Genomic DNA, 10,456 nt, shown 5'->3' with positions numbered 1-10,456 from the left:
TTGACAGAGCTGCACTAATGACCCCAAATAATATAGCCCTCTTTCAGTAGTCGCTTAGATGTTATTGGTTTTCTGAAACAAATGAAGACAATGACACATGGAGCTGTGCAACATCTCTGTAACTCTGTTGTCTTAGAGTTGCCTCCATTTTACAGATGATAAGATGACTGTGCATAGAAGTAGATGTTTGGAACCAGCGGTTCCAAAGTAAGTGGAGGTAAACCGCAAATTTCCTTCCTTCCTGAAGCTCACTTAGCCAAAACATAGGCTTCTGAATATTAAGCTGTAAAGCATATTATCAGTACATTTTAAAAGAAGCTATTCTTCTAGGATTTCCAATTAATAGCAGGAGGTTTTGAAATTCTTAAAAGATCATCTAATTTTGTGAGATTTACAGCTGTATTTTCCTGTCAAGCAAGTTGTATTAGTGCCAGAGAGTCATCTGAGCTTCTGGATGCTTCTCTGAACCTCTTGAAGTTTTCTTCTTGCTATCTGAAATTCATGCCAGATAAGCCTTTTTCTAGAGCGTATGTACAGACTTGTGTATTTTTATATAGGAAAGCGAGGCAGTGAGTCAAGTCGGGGGTTAAGCCCTCATTCTCAGAGTGGTATTGAGCTCCTGGTGAAATATAATCATCATTTCCTCAGAATCGAAAAGCAGTTATCTCAGGTGTATAATCCCATTAACTATTTATACATTTACGTATGATACATGGATTTATTGTACCTATGAGGTGTGTTCTCTTTGGGAAGTACAAAGCTCTTAGAGACATAGGTTGTTCATTTTTTGCTTTCCCACAAATACTGTGACCCTTTGAGCAGGAAGGTCTATATTTTACTAACATCTAGAACCAGCAGTTAACATGGTGTCTAAGATGTAGTCAATAAATATGAAATAGATAAATGAACACATTTTTATGTAAGGGCCAGGACATGGACAAATAGAAATTTTTCATTTTCAGTCACAAAGCAACAACAGACATAAAAATGATACAGACAACAAGTGCTACGGTCATTCAAAGAAGGCATAGAATAGATAGAAGGATCTCCTCTATGGCACAGGGAACTATACTCAATATTTTGTAATAACATCTGTATGGGGCACCTGCTCCACACCAGGCCCTATGACAGGTGCTTACATACTTTCCCTCTCCCCCATCCTATGGGGAAAGTACCTCTGCTATAGATTTAACATTTGCCTCCCCCAAAATTCATATGTTGAAATCCTAACCCCCAAAGTGATGGTATCAGGAGGTGTGGCATTTGGGAGGTGATAAAGTCATGAGGGTAGAGCCCTCATGAACAAAATTAGTGCCCTCATAAAAGAGACCCCGCAGAGGTCCCTCGACCTTTCTGCCATGGGAGGTTACAGAGAAAACACGCCAACTGTGACCCAGGAAGAAGATACTCACCGGACTGTGAATCTGCTCGCACCCTGATCTTAGACTTCCAACCTCCAGAACTATGAGAAATAGATTTCTGTTGTTCATAAGCTACCCAGCCTCTGGTATTTTGTTATAGCAGCCCAAATGGATTACGATCACCTCTGTCCTTAGGTTTCAAACCCAGAAACTCAACTTTGTAGAGGTTACGAGAACCCTAAAGCCACTCAACCAGGTAGAGGTAGATTTGAAATTGAAGTCTCCAATTCCACATGTAAGTCTATCAGACCCTGTCTCCAGACATGATGTCATGAACAAGAGCTAATGCAACAAAGAGTTTACATGCAGCAAAACAATTAGCAAATAAAGTAAGAATATAGTAGACCGACGGTTTTTGTCACCCAATAGCCATTCACCACTCTTCCAGTTGAACAGAAGCCATGCCCCGTGGGCACATTCAGCCCTGCTGTTTTCACTTCCCAGATTTGAGGGGTAGGAAATTATTATCCCTCCTGGCCATCAGCACCCTGACCTCTATCACCCACCGGGCCAGCTTCAAGAACAGCTGGATCCACCTGTTCAAATGAAACAGGTCTGCTCTCTGTGGTGTTGGCTTCTAGTTCAAGCAGCTCTCCCCACGATAGCAAAGCTGGCTCCCAGCAGTTGCAAGCATGAATCCTACCAGCCTAGCAGTCCCAACAGATACCTTTTAAGTATTTGTTCCCCAAAGCTCCAGTTAAAAGTCCTAGGCTGATTCCAATTTGACCTGCTCTGGACAAACATTTTCTTTAGAACCAAGAAGGCTGCCAGACACAATACAGGATGCCCGCCTCGTTAAAGCTGAACTTCAGATAAACAGTAATTTTTTTAGTAGAAGTATGTTGCATGCAATGTTGAAGACACCCCAAAAAGTCGTGGTTTTCATCTGCGGTTCAGCTTTAACTGGGAGCCCCGTGTGGGCTTTGCCGGCTGTGGTGGGCGCCGCGCTGGGTCGGCGGGGACGGTGGGGGACTGTGGCCCGAGCCGGGTTGCACACCCAGCCCACAGCGTGCAGGGAGAGAGGGGCAGCCTCGTCTCCGCTGCAGGAGCTGAGACGGGGAGAAGGGGAGCGCCCCAAAAGGAAACCAGCTGCCCCTCCCAGGAGAGAGGAGATGGCTGTTCAGCAGCCAGAAACAGCAGAGGAGCCAGAGCACAGAAGCGGCGGCCTCTGAGGACGCGGCGCACATATTTCTGGTGGGCGAGGGGCACGCGGGCCGGTCCGTGGGAAAGAGGGGAGCCCGCGCCGGCCCCTCCGCCTCCCGAGCCTGTGCGTTTCCCTAAAAGAGCAGCAGCTGTGCAGACTGACGGTTCACAGTTGTGATAAATCGCCTTAGGAAAGCACTTCGATTAAAGTCACATCTAACTAGAACGCAAGAAGTCATCCCTGAACAAATCAATTGCGAGAGGGGCAGCTCTGGGCGCGCACCCACCCCGCTGCTGTTTTGCTTTCCCCGCAAGACGAGGGCCGCTCACTGGGTCTCGGGGACAGCGCGCTGTCTCAGCTGGGGAAGAGGCGCTTGCTCAGGACACATGCAAAACCCAAAGTGTGAAAGGAGGCCTTTATTCCATTCCTTTGGGGGATTTCTTAATGACGTAAAGCCCAACTTCGTTTCAGATCTGCCTGTCGTTTCCGTGACAGAACCTTCCGGGGGGGGGGGGGTCCACCAGCAGCGGGGTGGCCAGGCGCCACAGGGCTGTGCTCTCCTTCCCAAGCCAGTTCATCTCCATCTGTAGCATTTTCAGAGAAACTCTCGGATAGGTTTTCTCCAACAGGTTCTTTTTCCTTCACTTTATAAAAGTCATTCTCCTGCACAAAATGAACGGCCTGAAGACATCACTGAGCCTCTTTTTCTCCCAGGGTCAGGGCCAGCACGGCCCCCAGACCACAGGGGCGCAGGACCTCACAATGGGCTTCAGGCCTTCCCCTCCCCTCCCGCCCCTCCCACCCCGCCCTACCCCTCCCCTCTTCCCCTGCAGAAATCACATCCCTTTCTCCAGACTCCCCACTTCAGCTTGACTTCCCGCAGATCTTTACCCTGCCAGTTAGTAATTCAGGACTAATTAGGTGATTGCTTTCATTTATGGTAGCAGTTGTGGGGGGGTGGATGAAATGGCTTTGCCCCTATTCTTGTTGGAAAAATAAATTACACCCACTGTCACTTGAGATCTTATTTTCCCCCCAATCAAGCAAATTAGCAGCGTGGTTCATTTTCCCAGCATCCACTCCTGAACAGATGGCAGTGCCCTGGAACGTGACTTAGAGCTGTGTGGTCAGTGCAATTGTTTGGGGCTGTTTGTGCCCACAATGAGAAGAGACGCCTGTCTCCGGAAAGAAAAGTGGCCCTTGTCTTGCTTAGGCCGACGAGCTGCCCAAAGCGCTGCCCGCCTGGCTTCTGAGGAAGATGTACACCGCCATCTAGTGGATATGGGGGCTCACTGCAGTGTGCTCGTTCTCCCACCTTTCCCTCTGGCCGGTAAGAACAAGCAATAATGCTTCTTGTAAGTTCCTAAAAATAGGGGAGGCCTTATATCACCAGGAGTGAAATGTTTGCCTCAATGTCTGTAATGAAAGTGCAACCCCATGCTTGCACAACGTCTGTCTTGTCAGTAGCCCTCTTTCATCCCGATGTTTAGGTCCAAGACAGGATCGTCATTGTCTGAGCAATGGGTATCTCTCCGAAGCTGGGTAGTTCTCCCCTGTCCCAGGTAGTGTGGGAGGAGACAGTCAGCACCTTCATAGACGCCTTCATCTCTGCAGCCTCGCCATCACTCCTCATCTCGCCCACAGCAAGCCCGATTCCAAAGTGCACAGGGTAGAGGCGTTCGAAAGTTGGCTTGTTCAACCAGGGGCATTGCCACTTCCCAGAGGGAGCCAGAAACACACCCACATCCTAAGACTCTTTTCAGTCTTGGCGTTGAGGGGGTTCCCACTCTGTCCCCTGACTACACACAAGTCAGTGTCTTTTTCCTTTCCACTCATTCTACCTACATGAAGAGCACGTTGATCTCCCCAGTTTTAACACAGGAACCATGATTTTCTTGGGTTTTGTGTATGGGCGGGGGAGAGAATGGGAGAGAGAGCAAGTACATCCCAATATGGAAGGGCTTGGGGCTGTGGTTCTCCACCAGGGGCAATTTTGCACCCAGGAGACATTTGAAAGTGTCTTGGGACACTTTGGATGGTCACAGCTTACGCGAGGCTAAAAGTCCTTCCATCACAGGACAGGCCCACAGCAAAGAAGCATCCAACCCCACCCAGCAGTCGTGCTGAGGCTGAGAAAGCCTGGTTTAGGCTCGCAGATATCGCCCTCCAGCAAGCCGGTTGGAACACTGATTGTCCTCAAATGGGCCACACTGCAGAGGCTGTGGATAGATAATGCATCCTCTCCCAAGTCAGTACTGACCGCCGTTTTTCTTCTTTTAGACGCTTCCATTTTAAACATAATTTAGCTGTCTCTTTTTTTTCCCTCTGCTCTGCTGAGAAGAGAAAGGATTGGAAAGGGGGAGGGGAAGGTGACAGAAAAGGAGGATTAGAGGCCTGACCTGTTTCTCCTGGAGAAGCTGGGCACATTCCTCTCTCACACGTGCTTTGTGACCGAGCGGGGTACAATTAAAAGCACAATAATTTGCTTGTTATTCAAGTCAGGCATTAGTCCGGGTAATGGCGTGCTTGGTGTAGACATGGATTTCCTTGTTCGGAGCTAAGCACAGGACTAGCTGAATTCTCCATGGAGAGATCTTGATTTGTTCAGGTCTTTCATGTTTTCTACAGAGAAGGGATTATGTCTTCCTAAAGAGGGGCGTTGCTTAAAAAGCTACAAAGTGTAAGAAAAGGATTTAGGGCAGAGGGGCCTGTGGTTACGTAGCTCAGGGGTACAGGGAATTTCAGAGCCAAGGATTATTTAAAGCCATAGAGTTAAAAAAATAATTGCTTTAGGGACTTCCCTGGTGGTGCAGTGGTTAAGAATCTTCCTGCCAGTGCAGGGAACACGGGTTCGAGCCCTGGTCCGGGAAGATCCCACATGCCGTGGAGTAACTAAGCCCCTGAGGATAGGTGCCAACTGGCACTCACCAGCCCGAGAGGTTTGTCTGCTCAGCCGCGGGGGCGGGCGGGGCTGCAAGCTGAGGATCGGGCTTTAGTCGGAGCGCAGGGAGAGGACTGGGGTTGGTGGCGTGAACGTAGCCTGAAGGGGTTAGTGCACCACGGCTAGCCGGGAGGGAGTCCGGGGAAAGATCTGGAGCTGCCGAAGAGGCAAGAGACTTTTTCTTCCCTCTTTGTTTCCTGCTGCGCGAGGAGAGGGGATTAAGAGCGCTGCTTAAAGGAGCTCCAGAGACGGGCGTGAGTCGTGGCTAAAAGCGCGGACCCCAGAGACGGGCATGAGACGCTAAGGCTGCTGCTGCCGCCACCAAGAAGCCTGTGTGCGAGCACAGGTCACTATCCACACCCCGCCTCCGCGGAGCCTGTGCAGCCCGCCACTGCCAGGTTCCCGGGATCCAGGGACAACTTCCCCGGGAGAACGCACGGTGAGCCTCAGGCTGGTGCAAAGTCACGCCAGCCTCTCGCGCCGCAGGCTCGCCCCGCACTCCGTGCCCCTCCCTCCCCCCGGCCTGAGAGAGCCAGAGCCCCCGAATCAGCGGCTTCTTTAACCCCGTCTTGTCTGAGTGAAAAACAGACGCCCTCCAGCGACCTACACGCAGAGGCGGGGCCAAATCCAAACCTGAGCCCCTGGGAGCTGTGAGAACAAAGAAGAGAAAGGGATATCTCTCCCAGCAGCCTCAGAAGCAGCGGATTAAAGCTCCACAATCAACTTGATGTACCCTGCATCTGTGGAATATATGAATAGACAACGAATCATCCCAAATTGAGGAGGTGGACTTTGAGAGCAAGATTTATCATTTTTTCTCCTTTACCTCTTTTTCTGAGTGTGGATGTGTATGCTTCTCTGTGAGATTTTGCCTGTATAGCTTTGCTTCCACCATTTGTCCTAGGGTTCTATAAGTCTGCGTTTTTAAAAAATTTTTTTCTTAATAATAACTTTTTATTTTAATAACTTTATTTTACTTTACTTTATCTTCATTCTTTGTTTCCTTCCTTCCCTCCTTTAGACAACCAATCATCCCAAATTCAGGAGGTGGACTTTGAGAGCATGATTTATGATTTTTTCCACTTTTCCTCTTTTTGTGAGTTTGTATGTGTATGCTTCCGTGTGAGATTTTGTCTGTATAGCTTTGCTTCCACCATTTCTCCTAGGGTTCTATCCGTCCGTTTTTTTTCTCTCTTAATAATTTTTTTTATTTTAATAACTTTATTATATTTTATGTTATTTTATTTCATTTTACCTTATCTTTTCCTTTCTTTTTTCTTCCTTCCTTCCTTCCTTCCTTCCTCCCTCCCTCCTTCCCTCCTTTCTTTGTACTGCTACTAATTCTTTCTTTCTAATTTTTCTCCCTTTTCTTGTGAGCTGTGTGGATGAAAGGCTCTTGGAGCTGCAGCCAGGAGTCAGTGCTGTGCCTCTGAGGTGGGAGAGCCAACTTCAGGACACTGGTCCACAAGAGACCTCCCAGCTCCACATAATATCACATGGCAAAAATCTCCCAGAGATCTCCATCTGAACACCAGCACCCAGCTTCACTCAATGACTACCAAGCTATAGTGCTGGACATTCTATGCCAAACAACTAGCAAGACAGGAACACAACCCCACCCATTAGCACAGAGGCTGCCTCAAATAATAATGAGTCCACAGACACGCCAAAACACACCACCAGATGTGGACCTGCCCACCAGAAAGACAAGATCCAGCCTCATCCACCAGAACACAGGCACTAGTCCCCTCCACTAGGAAACCTACACAACCCACTGAAACTACTTTAGCCACTGGGGACAGACACCAAAAACAACGGGAACTAAGAACATGCAGCCTGCAAAAAGAAGACCCGAAACACAATAAGATAAGCAGAATGAGAAGACAGAAAAACACACAGCAGATGAAGGAGCAAGACAAAAACCCACCAGAGTTAACAAATGAAGAGGAAGTAGGCAGTCTACCTGAAAATGTATTCAGAATAATGACAGTAAAGATGATCCAAAACCTTGGAAATAGAATAGACAAAATGCAAGAAATATTTAACAAGGACCTAGAGGAACTAAACATGAAACAAACAAAAATGAACAACACAATAAATGAAATGAAAAACACTCTAGATAGGATCAATAGCAGAATAACTGAGGCAGAAGAACGGATAAGTGACCTGGAAGATAAAATAGTGGAAATAACTACTGCAGAGCAGAATAAAGAGAAAAGAATGAAAAGAACTGAGGACAGTCTCAGACACCCCTGGGACAATATTAAACGCACCAACACTCGAATTATAGGGGTTCCAGAAGAAGAAGAGAAAAAGAATGGGACTGAGAAAATATTTGAAGAGATTATAGTTGAAAACTTCCCTAATATAGGAAAGGAAATAGTTAATCAAGTCCCATAATCAGAGGGTCCCATACAGGATAAATCCAAGGAGAAGTACGGCAGGACACATATTAATCAAACTGTCAAAAATTAAATTCAAAGAAAACATATTAAAAGCAGCAAGGGAAAAACAACAAATAACACACAAGGGAATCCCCATAAGGTTAAAAGCTGATCTCTCAGCAGAAACTCTACAAGACAGAAGGGAGTGGCAGGACATAATGAAAGTGATGAAGGAGAAAAACCTGCAACCAAGATTACTCTACCCAGCAAGGATCTCATTCAGATTTGATGGAGAAATTAAAACCTTTACAGACAAGCAAAAGCTGAGAGAGTTCAGCACCACCAAACCAACTTTACAACAAATGCTAAAGGAACTTCTCTAGGCAAGAAGCAGAGGAGAAGGAAAAGACCTATAATAACGAACCCAAAACAATTTAGAAAATGGGAATAGGAACATACATATCGATAATTGCCTTAAATTAACATGGACTAAATGCTCCCACCAAACGACACAGATTGGCTGAATGGATACAAAAACAAGACCCATATATATGCTGTCTACAATATACCAACTTCAGACCTAGAGACACATACAGACTGAAAGTAAGGGGATGGAAAAAGATATTCCATGCAAATGGAAACCAAAAGAAAGCTGGAGTAGCAATTCTCATATCAGACAAAATAGACTTTAAAATAAAGACTATTAGAAGAGAAAAAGAAGGACACTACATAATGATCAAGATCGATCCAAGAAGAAGATATAACAATTGTAAATATTTATGCATCCAACATAGGAGCACCTCAATACATAAGGCAAATACTAACAGCCATAAAAGGGGAAATCGACAGTAACACATTCAGAGTAGGGGACTTTAACACCCCACTTTCACCAATGGACAGATCATCCAAAATAAAAATAAATAAGGAAACACAAGCTTTAAATGATACATTAAACAAGATGGACTTAATTGATATTTATAGGACATTCAATCCAAAACCAACAGAATACACATTTTTCTCAAGTACTCATGGAACATTCTCCAAGATAGATCATATCTTAGGTCACAAATCAAGCCTTGGTAAATTTAAGGAAATTGAAGTTGTATCAAGTATCTTTTCCGACCACAACACCATGAGACTAGATATCAATTACAGGAAAATATCTGTAAAAGACACAAACACATGGAGGCTAAACAATACATGACTTAATTACGAAGTGGTCACTGAAGAAATCAAAGAGGAAATCAAAAAATACCTAGAGAAAACTGCCAATGCAGACACGATGTCCCAAAACCTATGGGATGCAGCAAAAGCACTTCTAAGAGGGAAGTTTATAGCAATACAAGCCCACCTTAAGAAACAGGAAACGTCTCGAATAAACAACCTAAACTTGCACCTAAAGCAATTAGAGAAAGAAGAACAAAAAACTAACAAAGTTAGCAGAAGGAAAGAAATAATAAAAATCAGATCAGAAATAAATGAAAAAGAAATGAAGGAAACGATAGCAAAGATCAATAAAACTAAAAGCGGGTTCTTTGAGAAGATAAACAAAATTGATAAACCATTAACCAGACTCATCAAGAAAAAAAGGGAGAAGACTCAAATCAATACAATTAAAAATGAAAAAGGAGAAGTAACAACTGACACGGCAGAAATAAAAAAGATCATGAGAGATTACTACAAGCAAGTAGTAATCTACAAAATGGACAATCTGGAAGAAATGGACAAATTCTTAGGAATGCACAACCTGCCAAGACTGAATCAGGAAGAAATAGAAAATATGAACAGACAAATCACAAGCACTGATATTGAAACTGTGATTAAAAATCTTCCAACGGGGCTTCCCAGGTGGCGCAGTGGTTGAGAGTCCACCTGCCACTGCACGGGACACGGGTTCGTGCCCCGATACGGGAGAATCCCACATGGTGCGGAGCGGCTGTGCCCATGAGCCATGGCCGCTGAGCCTGCATGTCCAGAGCCTGTTCTCTGCAACGGGAGAGGCCACAACAGTGAGAGGCCTGCGTACCACAAAAAAAAAAAAAAAAAAAAACCTTCCAACAAACAAAAGCCCAGGACCACACGGCTTCACAGGCGAATTCTATCAAACATTTAGAGAAGAGCTAACACCTATCCTTCTCAAACTCTTCCAAAATATAGCAGAGGGAGGAACACTCCCAAATTCATTCTACGAGGCCACCATCACCTTGATTCCAATACCAGACAAGGATGTCACAAAGAAAGAAAACTACAGGCCAATATCACTGATGATCATAGATGCACAAATCCTCAACAAAATACTAGCAAACACAATCCGACAACACATTCAAAGGATCATACACCATGATCAAGTGGGGTTTATTCCAGGAATGCAAGGATTCTTCAATATATGCAAATCTATCAATGTGATAAACCATAATAACAAATTGAAGGAGAAAAACCATATGATCATTTCAATACATGCAGAGAAAGCTTTTGAAAAAATTCAACACCCATTTATAATAAAAACTCTGCAGAAAGTAGGCATAGAGGGAACTTGCCTCAACATAATAAAGGCCATACATGACAA

Source organism: Globicephala melas, chromosome 17 (assembly GCF_963455315.2).
Source record: "Globicephala melas chromosome 17, mGloMel1.2, whole genome shotgun sequence".
Taxonomy (NCBI): Eukaryota; Metazoa; Chordata; class Mammalia; order Artiodactyla; family Delphinidae; genus Globicephala; species Globicephala melas.
The sequence above is the reverse complement of the archived record's forward strand: the minus strand, read 5'-3'. Positions refer to the sequence as shown.